The sequence below is a fragment of the Ixodes scapularis genome, unplaced genomic scaffold (genome assembly GCF_016920785.2).
Source record: "Ixodes scapularis isolate PalLabHiFi unplaced genomic scaffold, ASM1692078v2 PGA_scaffold5__190_contigs__length_132052651, whole genome shotgun sequence".
In the NCBI taxonomy this organism is placed as follows: domain Eukaryota; kingdom Metazoa; phylum Arthropoda; class Arachnida; order Ixodida; family Ixodidae; genus Ixodes; species Ixodes scapularis.
Window position 1 is genome coordinate 9,245,880 of NW_024609880.1, and position 9,567 is coordinate 9,255,446.

Genomic DNA, 9,567 nt, shown 5'->3' on the forward strand with positions numbered 1-9,567 from the left:
GAAAGGTCCGTGCACCATGTCTCCCTGCACCAGCACCGAAATGCAATGCAATTGAGTGCCAGTTTCCGCGGCATTGGTTAGTGAAAGCGTTGTCATTTTGTGACACCGTTTTAGGAACATCGTTACTTCTTGTTTGCTTTTTAAGTATGTGCATAAGCGACGACAATGAAAGTTTAGCAATAGCCAACTGATGTAGCGGGCTCCTTGTCTTATTTAATTGTGTGGATTTAAATATTGATCGTCAACTCTACGAAACTCTTGGCTTTGCTGATATCTCTAGCCTCGGGTAGATAAGTTGTTTTTACAGTGTTAGATGGTGAGATTGTTAATATTGTTGAACAGCCAAAGTTATAAAAAATCTCTGTCTGGGGATGGCACTGATTGGCTTTTCCAATTGTTTTGCAAGAAAGTTAGCGCATGGGAATTACTGCGTCACTCTAAAAAATGTCCGTGTGTCTGCTTTCCCTCCGAACACATACAGATCCAATCATTGCCATACAACATCACGCCTGCACTGCCTAATGCCTCGGCGCAGACTTTTCTTTAGACAAAAACATACGTTCGACGTCGTCACTCGCGGTTGTAAATGGCAGTGATTACCGCTCTTCGTGTTCTGCGGGAGAGTAGGCGCGCCGACACGTCCTTAGAGTCTATGTAGCCTTACGCTGTCGCATTATACGACCGCAGCTGTAGTCCCTCGATGTGCACACGGATATTAGAACTTTTTTGAGATTCTCATGTTTGTTTTATACATACATCAAAGTAGGGATGCTCGCGAGCTGATTCATGTTGTTGTCATAATGGACTGTGCCCATGCGCACATTGAGAACGGGTGGTTTTATACCGTATAGCTTGCGACATTTCGTAATCCTTTCATGTCTTGAACTACTGGGGACACGGGTCTATCTTCTATACTTAAACGTTAAAGGCGCACTGAGCTCATTTTTGAAAACGGTCGTTTTTGATCTTATATTGTTTAAAATGTATTAGTTCCCACATACTGTAAAACCCTCTATTTTCGCGGCCCCTATTTTTCGCGAATCGGTCACAGATGACATAGTCGCGACCACTAAATTTTGCGAATTTCAGACGCCTGCATTGAAAATCTTAAGGACCGAAATTTTTGCGCGCCCTTAAATTTCGCAAATTCTTCAATTCGTGAAATTCGCGAAAATTGAGGGCTCGCGAACATTAAGGGTATTACAGTATACCAAGTCCTATATTACAAAACCGCCTATTCATCTTAGGGCAAGAGATAAACATGTAGACTCTTTTTTCTCGCAGACTATACATTATGTAGACCAATCAAAGCCCTCTACAATACGTGCAGATTTTGAATGATTTAATTATAACTCGTTTCGAGGAGAGTCTGATAGGTATACACATTCGGATAAGATTCCTCTTTTTCACAGCGGGCGAAGCCATGGCTTGCAACGGGCCGACAAGCGCCCTTCGTCGACCACTTCACTCGGAAAATTCTTCCCAAATGGGCGTGTCGCGTTCTTTGACTGCGGTTTTAAAGAAATAAGCTACGCACGATTGTAATTTCTGGTCTGTTGGGATGCTTAGGGCGCCTAGATTGAGTTGTCGCCACGAAAGGACGATCTCAGAATTGACTTCAGTGCCCCTTTGACAGTAATCGTAATTATGTCTGACTAAACGCTCCATGAACGAAATATTAATATATGTTCAACCTCTTTTTAGGTTCGGCCACATCATGGCTGCTGCAGTACGCATTGACCCTGACGTCACGGGGATCGCTAGATTAGTTCAGGACGAAGAACACCTGGATCAGTTCTGCATGAACTTTGGCTTGGCGCCCCAAGCTGTGCCGCCCAGGGTCGGGGTGGTGGTCGGGGGAAGAAGGGGAAGACCGCCCCGCAATCCCGTGTACGGTGTATGCAGGGACCTTCGATTTAACCGCAACAAACCGCAGTGCCCCGGAACCGTTACAAAACACAAGCTCAAGGCCAAGAAAGGCATTCGGAATCAGATGCAATGCGGTAAATGCGCTCGTATGCGGTCGGAGCTGGAGCATGGGGTCAGGGGCTCCTTTTTTATGCGCATCGATGTTCTGGGAAGACAGAACGTCAAGCTGGGCCGGGTCGAGGTTTTGGCCCTGCTCTACTCCAAGTGCCCCGGACACTCCACGCGTAAAACGAGGCACGATTTTAACAGACATTTCCCCATGAATGGGCATATGCAGGCAGATTGGTTCTACTATGCACACGAGTGCTGTGCCGCGGAACGGGCGACTCTGCCCCTACTGGGAGGACCCGGTAAACACGTGCAAGCGGACGAAGCGCTATTTCGGGGAAAAAGGAAGGGGAACGTGGGCCGGATGCTGGAAGCGGACGGGTATGGTTCCCTCCGAAATAATTTCAATGGGAAGGCCTGCGGGCCCTGGGTGTTCGGGATGATCGACGTGGCGAGCGGCAAACTCCGGATGGTCAGGGTCCGCAGGCAGGACACCCTGACCCTGTGTCGCGAAATTCAACGGCACTTGGCGCCCGGGACCACGATAACCACGGACGAGTGGGCGGCGTATAGGAGGATTCCCGCGCTCCGGCACGCGGCTGGAGTTTCCCTGGACTATACCCACCTGACCGTCAACCACAGCCGGCAGTTTGTGAATTCCAGGAACGGGGCCCACTCAAAATATTGAGTCTGCGTGGGGACCCGCCAAGGCGCTGCTCATCCGCACCATGAAGGGGTGGAGCGGCCCGAGTGGCAACACACCGCGAGGACGAGCGGAGGCAGACCGCATGCTGCAGGCCTACCTGGACTGGGTCTGGTGGCGATCCATCAACGGCCTCACAAAGTGCAAGGACACCTTCCTGCGGCTCCTCGAAACCATCGCAAGGCAGTACCTACAAAGCTAAAGGTAGGGAGAACTAGCACATAAGGGTTGCCGACATTTTCACCAAAACCCGTGCAATTGTTCATGTGTTTCAATGCACTGAAATTCACACATTTATTTTAACCCTTCCAGATCCCGCCAGCGCCAGATCAACGCGACGACCGGTCATGGGGAATCATTCCCACTTCAACATAAATGATATATATATTTTTTTTTTTTTTATGTGTGTGCGCGACGAGCAGTATGGACTAATCAGCGCGTCTGCTTTCCCGCAGAGAGCCAACCGAAGCGGAACATATGTTTAGACCAAAAAACGCGCTTTCACTTGTGACAACGCAAAACGTCACGCTCGCAGATGATGTGTTTTGGTCAAAAGACATATGTGCGGTCGTAACTGCCGATGATTGGCTCTTTTCGTATTGTGCCCGACAATAGACACGAGGACATTTTTTATACCCCTGTCAGATGGGCATTTCAAAGGCCTTCAAAACAAACGTCTCTAAAGAAGCGGCCAATCAGCTCGCGATATTAGAGAGTTTTCGTAGACCGTGTTCGCACCTCCGCTACCGCTCGATCGGTCGTAGAGTAGTCATGCTTGGGCAACGTGTACGAAAAAAGAAAGGAAAGTGCTGCACGTACAAGTAACAAAAAAACGATAAATGCACACCCTAAGCCACATACAAAAATTTTTTTTTAAAGTGAGCCCGTGCGGCGGTGCGAAACGATTTAGAGATGAGCGGTCGGTGACACCAGAAAAAACAAGAAAGAAAAACAAACAAACAAACAAACAAGAGAGAAAAAAAAGACAAGTTCAATTAAACACTGTATAGCGCTGACTTTTCTAGAGCTGGGTAATTGATCGGTTAACCTACCGATTAATTGATTAATGTTTTAATCCCGATTAATTTATTAAACTTAAATTAAAAAATAAAGCCCTAATGCTCTATGCGTACCTGTCTTGCACGCGGCCTCTTGGTATGTCGGCACCCTTTTCTGGCTGCATGTAGGCACGTGCCTGTGGTTATAGGATCACCCCCATGGAAGCAGAAAGAAAGTATTAAACAAACGTGCCCAAACTCCGAAGAAACTCAAACTCTTCACTGCATAACGTCACTGACTCTGAACTGACGCATAGATCGGGACCGTGTTGTCGAATGTAAAACGCTTCAAGAATTTCCCTTGCCATTTTTTGTGAATGTTTAGCCAAAATTTCACTGTCACTTAACCGAGGGGAACAACCACACCTATCACAATGAATGGCTAGGTGACCCGAAGGTGAAAACCTCAAAGACAGATAATGCTCCCGAGCTCAAACATTAATACATCTGCTTGTCTGCACAATATACACTTTACCACATGAAAAGGGTATTTTATAAACGACCCCCACAGCACAAGCTACATATTTGATGCGATGGTTAATTTCCACACCCTACACGCCGAAGTCCTGCTCTCTCAATGGACACACACAAACGAGATAACTTGGAAGGTGCTGAAAAGACTATGGGAACTTCGTATTTAACAGCCACTTTTTTGATCCTGTTAAATACGAAGTTCCCATAGTGTTTTCAGCACCTTCCAAGTTATCTCGTTTGTGTGCGTCCATTGAGAGAGCAGGACTTCAGCGTGTAGGGTGTGGAATAAACCATCGCATCAAATATGTAGCTTGTGCTGTGGAGGTCGTTTAAAAAATACCCTTTTCATGTGGTAAAGTGTATATTGGGCAGACGGGCAGATGTATTAATGTTCGAGCTCGGGAGCATTATCTGTTTCTGAGGTCTTCACCTTCGGGTCACCTAGCCATTCATTGTGATAGGTGTGGTTGTTTCCCTCGGTTAAGTGACACTGAAATTTTGGCTAAACATTCACAAAAAATGGCAAGGGAAATTCATGAAGCGTTTTACATTCGACAACACGGTCCCGATCTTTCCGTCAGTTCAGAGTCAGTGACGTTATAGACCTTTTCCACAAGGGCGCCGCCATCTTGAATTGTCGTCACTTCCAGTATGGGCGACGAAAAAAAAGTAAAACGTTTCAACCTGTAACTAGTAAAAAAATAGAGGCGAGCCAAAACGAGAATGTGTGACGGTTAGGCTTATATCCTAAATGTCTTCTATTGGCGTGGCAACGGCAAAGTTACGTTTTCGCCCATACTGGAAGTGAAGTCAATTCAAGATGGCGGCGCCCTTGTGGAAAAGGTCTATACAGTGAAGAGTTCGAGTTTCTTCGGAGTTTGGGCACGTTTGTTTAATACTTTCTGCTTCCATGGGAGTGATCCTATAACCACAGGCGCATGCCTACATGCAGCCAGAAAAGGGTGCCGACATACCAAGAGGCCACGTGCAAGACAGGTACGCACAGAGCATTAGGGCTCGCGCTGTGGTTTTTGGCTTTGCTCAGACCTGAGGTGGAATGATGTATAGTTATATCTTTTCCTACTATTTACTTCTTCTTTTTTAATTTGTTTTTTTTTGTAATGGTATATAATGTATAGTTTCAGTAAAACATTCCTCAGATGGCATATGACAGAGAGGATGTCCTACATGCTGGATTCTTCTTTTATTTTTCATTTCTTGTTTTATTATGTTGATATGTTTTAAAAAGATGAGAAAGAGAGTAAGTTGTGAGTCAGCGCTGTGTCTGTGTCCCTTCTTCTACTTGTCCTTGTGTTCGTTTGCGCTGTTTTATTTCTATGTTTACTATGCATCACCGACTAGCCCACCTCCAAACATTACAACTGGGCAACGCCTAGTTGTAATGTTTGGAGTCCAAATGTCCATTGGGTCAATAGGCAATGCTCAATTGGGTATCAACAATTAGAACCAACTGGGATTTTTTCAATGAGGAGCCCGAAATCACAAACAGTTTTCCCCATTGCTTCCAATTGTCAGAAACAAATGGGACCCAATGGACATAAATTTTCACTGGGGTTGGCTACCCTTGTTCAACTTGCACATTTTGTATTCACCACAGCAGAGTGGTTTACTTCACATGATTTCTATGCCGCTGCATCAGTTTGTGCGACGCCAAAATGTTGCTGTAGCTGATGGATCGCACATTGTTAGTTATTCTATTTAATTGCACGTCTTAATTTAGTCATTTTCGACTACCTAGCCTTGTGTTATTACAATACTTTCAAGTGAACCATACTGAGCAGTCTGCGTTATAAACAGTGAACCAAATATTCAAAAATTATTTGATTCAATGTCACCACTATTCAATCCACATTCGATTCAGTTTGAAAAATTACTATTTGCACACACCTAGCAAGCAATGCTCATTTTCTTTGCAGTCATAGCTGAGCCACGAGCTGTGCAGGAAACCTGGTCGCAAGCCAGTGCTGACTACGGTAAACAAAGATCTGTTCCTATCGTTATGAAGTTGATAATTGTCCAGTTAGTAAATTAGTGGTTGGCGAGGCTCCGGGAGTGTTAACTGTGGCCCCTTCAAACGTTTCGGCAACCAAGAAAGAATGTATGCCGCTATAGCAAGAGCTTGAAACCATAATAAACACCATCACAACTTCCAAACAATGTGAGGCTCACGTCAAAACAGTCGTGAAAAGGAAGAAGGCAAGTGACAACAACAGGACATAAGGAGCTACAAGGAGGCCTGTGCCACTCGAACGAGAGCTTGAACACATTAGGTCAGTGGATGATGGCGTGTAGCCAGAAATCATGTGGAATACTGAGGAGGTTTGGAGGAAGGTTCCTGCAGGGGATACACGCAAAAACCTGCCAGCACAAATCTCTCCTGATGATAGAGCAATGTCTCCATCGCAGCCATCGGACCTAAGGAGTGCGACTTCGTTGAGTGCAAACAGGAATGCAGCTTCACCGAGCACTTCACCAAGCATGCACAAAGTTTTCACAGCGAAAAACCGGAATCCGTTCAGAATCTCAGTCAGAATGTTCAATACAAAAAAAGATTTTTTGTATTGAATATGTGCAAATTCTTTTATATTTCTGGACCCAGACTCTGATGGAGGCCCGACTACAAATCTACCATTTTCCGACGAAAGGACAGATTGCTGCCGTCTTGTTGGCATATGTCATATGGTACAAGGTCAGTAATCAGGGCATTACAGATTTACTAGACATGCAAAACATAATCACACCAGGCAAAGCACCACGGAAAAAGCACCTTTTTTAAAGGCTTTGGGTGCCAATGTGCTTGGGGTATGTGGGGCAAGCAAATAATGAAAGTCTGGCTCAATGCGAAAACTGACCGGGATATTGACCTGGGCTCCTGCCCCTTTTTTTCTTGTGATGCCTTTGAAGGAGCAGACTGAATGGATTCTTGCACAGCCTAACCTCAAGTGGCTTCCACAAAGCAGCAAGCGGGACACCATTAGGAATGTGGGGGTGGCATTGAACACGCCAGACTGTCAGGCTGATTTTTTAAATAACGACATTTCCCTGCTTTGGAGCACGAATGGGATCAGTGTTCAAAAAATCTAGCTTCGATATCTGGACAGTTCAGTGCAAAATCCTTCAGTCGGACCCTACAGTACAGATGCAGAACATGCTTTGGCCTGCACCCTGGTTTGGGTTTTTCAAATCCAACATGAGTAGACTCGTGACTCCTTTCACTAAAGAGCTGCGGGATCCTTCTGGAAGATGTTCTTGTATAAAACAAGGAGAGAAGGTCCTTGAAGAGATTTCGCAGCTGCGTGCTCTATGGATACTGTAGCTCGCTGTGCAGTGCAGAACTGCAAGCAGTTTAATGGTTTCTATGGGTGTGGGTGGTGTTACCATCAAGGGTGTTTTTCCTGTAAATACCTAAATCCAGCTCCAGAGCATAGAACAGCTCGGAAGCTTCTGAAAGAAGCAACAAAGGGCACTGCTGCGGCGTCTGTGAATGGGGTGAAGGGCCCCTGCCTAGCAATGACCCTTCATCGATTTGTTGTGGTGGATGGTTTCATCCCAGACTACCAGCACAGTGCTTGCCTTGGCATCATGCGACAGTTGCTTAAAGGCCGACTTACGAAACCATTTTCCGCAGGGTAGGAAAGTGCTCCCCAACGACGTTCGCTCCCTCCCCTCTCGCACTCCTTCCTCCTCCTCCCCTGAAAAGGGCGAGTCCGGAAGCTAGTCTTTGTGGAAAGGAGAAGGGGTTTCCTCCTTTCTGGATGGCAAGGAGGAAACCTCTTCTCCCGCGGAAAATAATTTTGTAGGTCGGCCTTTAAGCTGTGGTTTGAAAGTGAGTATCATGACTTTCCCTGGTACGTTGGAAGAAAGGTGCCGCTGCTAAACAGCCTCCTGCTAGCAGTCTCTCCTCCAACAGAGATTACACACACCCCAAGGAAGTTTGAGCACAGGGCCTATTGGAAGGCATCAAAGTTGCGAGCCCTTTTACTTTTTTAAGGCTACGTTGTGCTGAAGCCCGTCTTGCCACGGCAGTTCTTTAAGCAGTTTACACTTCTGTCCTAAGGTGTGTACCTGCTGCTCAAAGATGAAATCACGGAGTGAGACCTTTTTGAGGCACGGGGCCTGCCGGACAAACTTATGTTGCAGATGAGTGCGTTGTATGGCATGACAGACGTGTCATACAACGTTCACCAGCTGCTTCACTTAACAGACTCTGTGCAGGCCTGGGAACCACTGTGGGTGACCTCTTGCTTTCCATTTGAGGGCGGAATGCTGTTCTGCTCAACTACTTCGCTGGGACACAGTGCGTCGGTGAGCAGATTGCCCAAACATTTGTTTTGTGGCAGCAGCTTTCTCCCTGGGCAAACAGAATCGAGGCGCCAAAAGGAAGGTCATCATTCTTTGAAAGGATGGTCGGTCGGCAGACCATGGGTAGGACTGGGGTGATGCTCCCTGGGGATGTAGTTGTATACCGGTAACAAGAGTTTCTTTGGCACCGATATGAGGCTGGAAGTGGCATTAGAATACCACCTGGTTTCTTACCTCGGCACATTACTTACTAAAACAGGTTCCTGTCTATTGGGATTCTCTGGCATTCAGAGGCATACAGCACGCCGAAGAGGGTCAAGTCTGTTGCTCAACTGCAGGATGATTCAGCTGGCATCATACAAGCACTTGCAGTGTTTGATGGGAGCCCTGCACAACAGCATCCCCAGCACTTGGTGCTCATTGAGAAGCTTCATTTTGCAAAGAATGTACCCTTCATGGGCACTCAGCTTGGGATTTCCTTTGCAGCAGTGCGAAAAGGGAAGAGAAAGTGTGTTGCCACGAAGCGTACTGCTGCAAGCGTTCCTGTTGTGGCTCTTCCTAACCAAGTGGAGCGTGATTAAGGATGGCAACAGCTAAATTCACACGGATAGCACAAGCTTTTTATGAATAAAGCAAATGTCTACTATCCCGATAATCACCACTTACGGCCGGCAAAAACGGAAGCAGACTAGCAAATCACAATCGTCGGTAACATTCGGGATAAAAAGGGCTCAGACACCTAAGCACTTCTTACGAGTTGTGAATTCAAAACCCCGCATGTCATTCTTCTGCTCCCTTAGTTCATCTGCGGCGTACTGGCATAAACGGCAGAGCATGCGCCCTTCGTGCCACACATTGTCTCGCTCAGCGGACAGACACTTCCTGTTACCGGCGCACTGGTGGCGCCGGTACAGGCCCACAGCGCCATGGTCCCTCAAACTGACGTGCGGCGGCCAATGGGAACCTCCTTCCTTGAAATTATAACATGCACCAGCCAATGGGACCTATCCACTAGATTTCGGCTTTACTGCA

At 46.6% G+C, this 9,567-nt stretch overlaps 2 pseudogenes; both read left to right on the forward strand.

Moving 5' to 3' along the window:
* Positions 1-2,416: 2,416 nt before the first annotated feature.
* Positions 2,417-2,979, forward strand: LOC115319013 (annotated as a pseudogene).
* A 4,432-nt stretch (positions 2,980-7,411) lies between these two features.
* Positions 7,412-9,116, forward strand: LOC120842850 (annotated as a pseudogene).
* Positions 9,117-9,567: the final 451 nt, after the last annotated feature.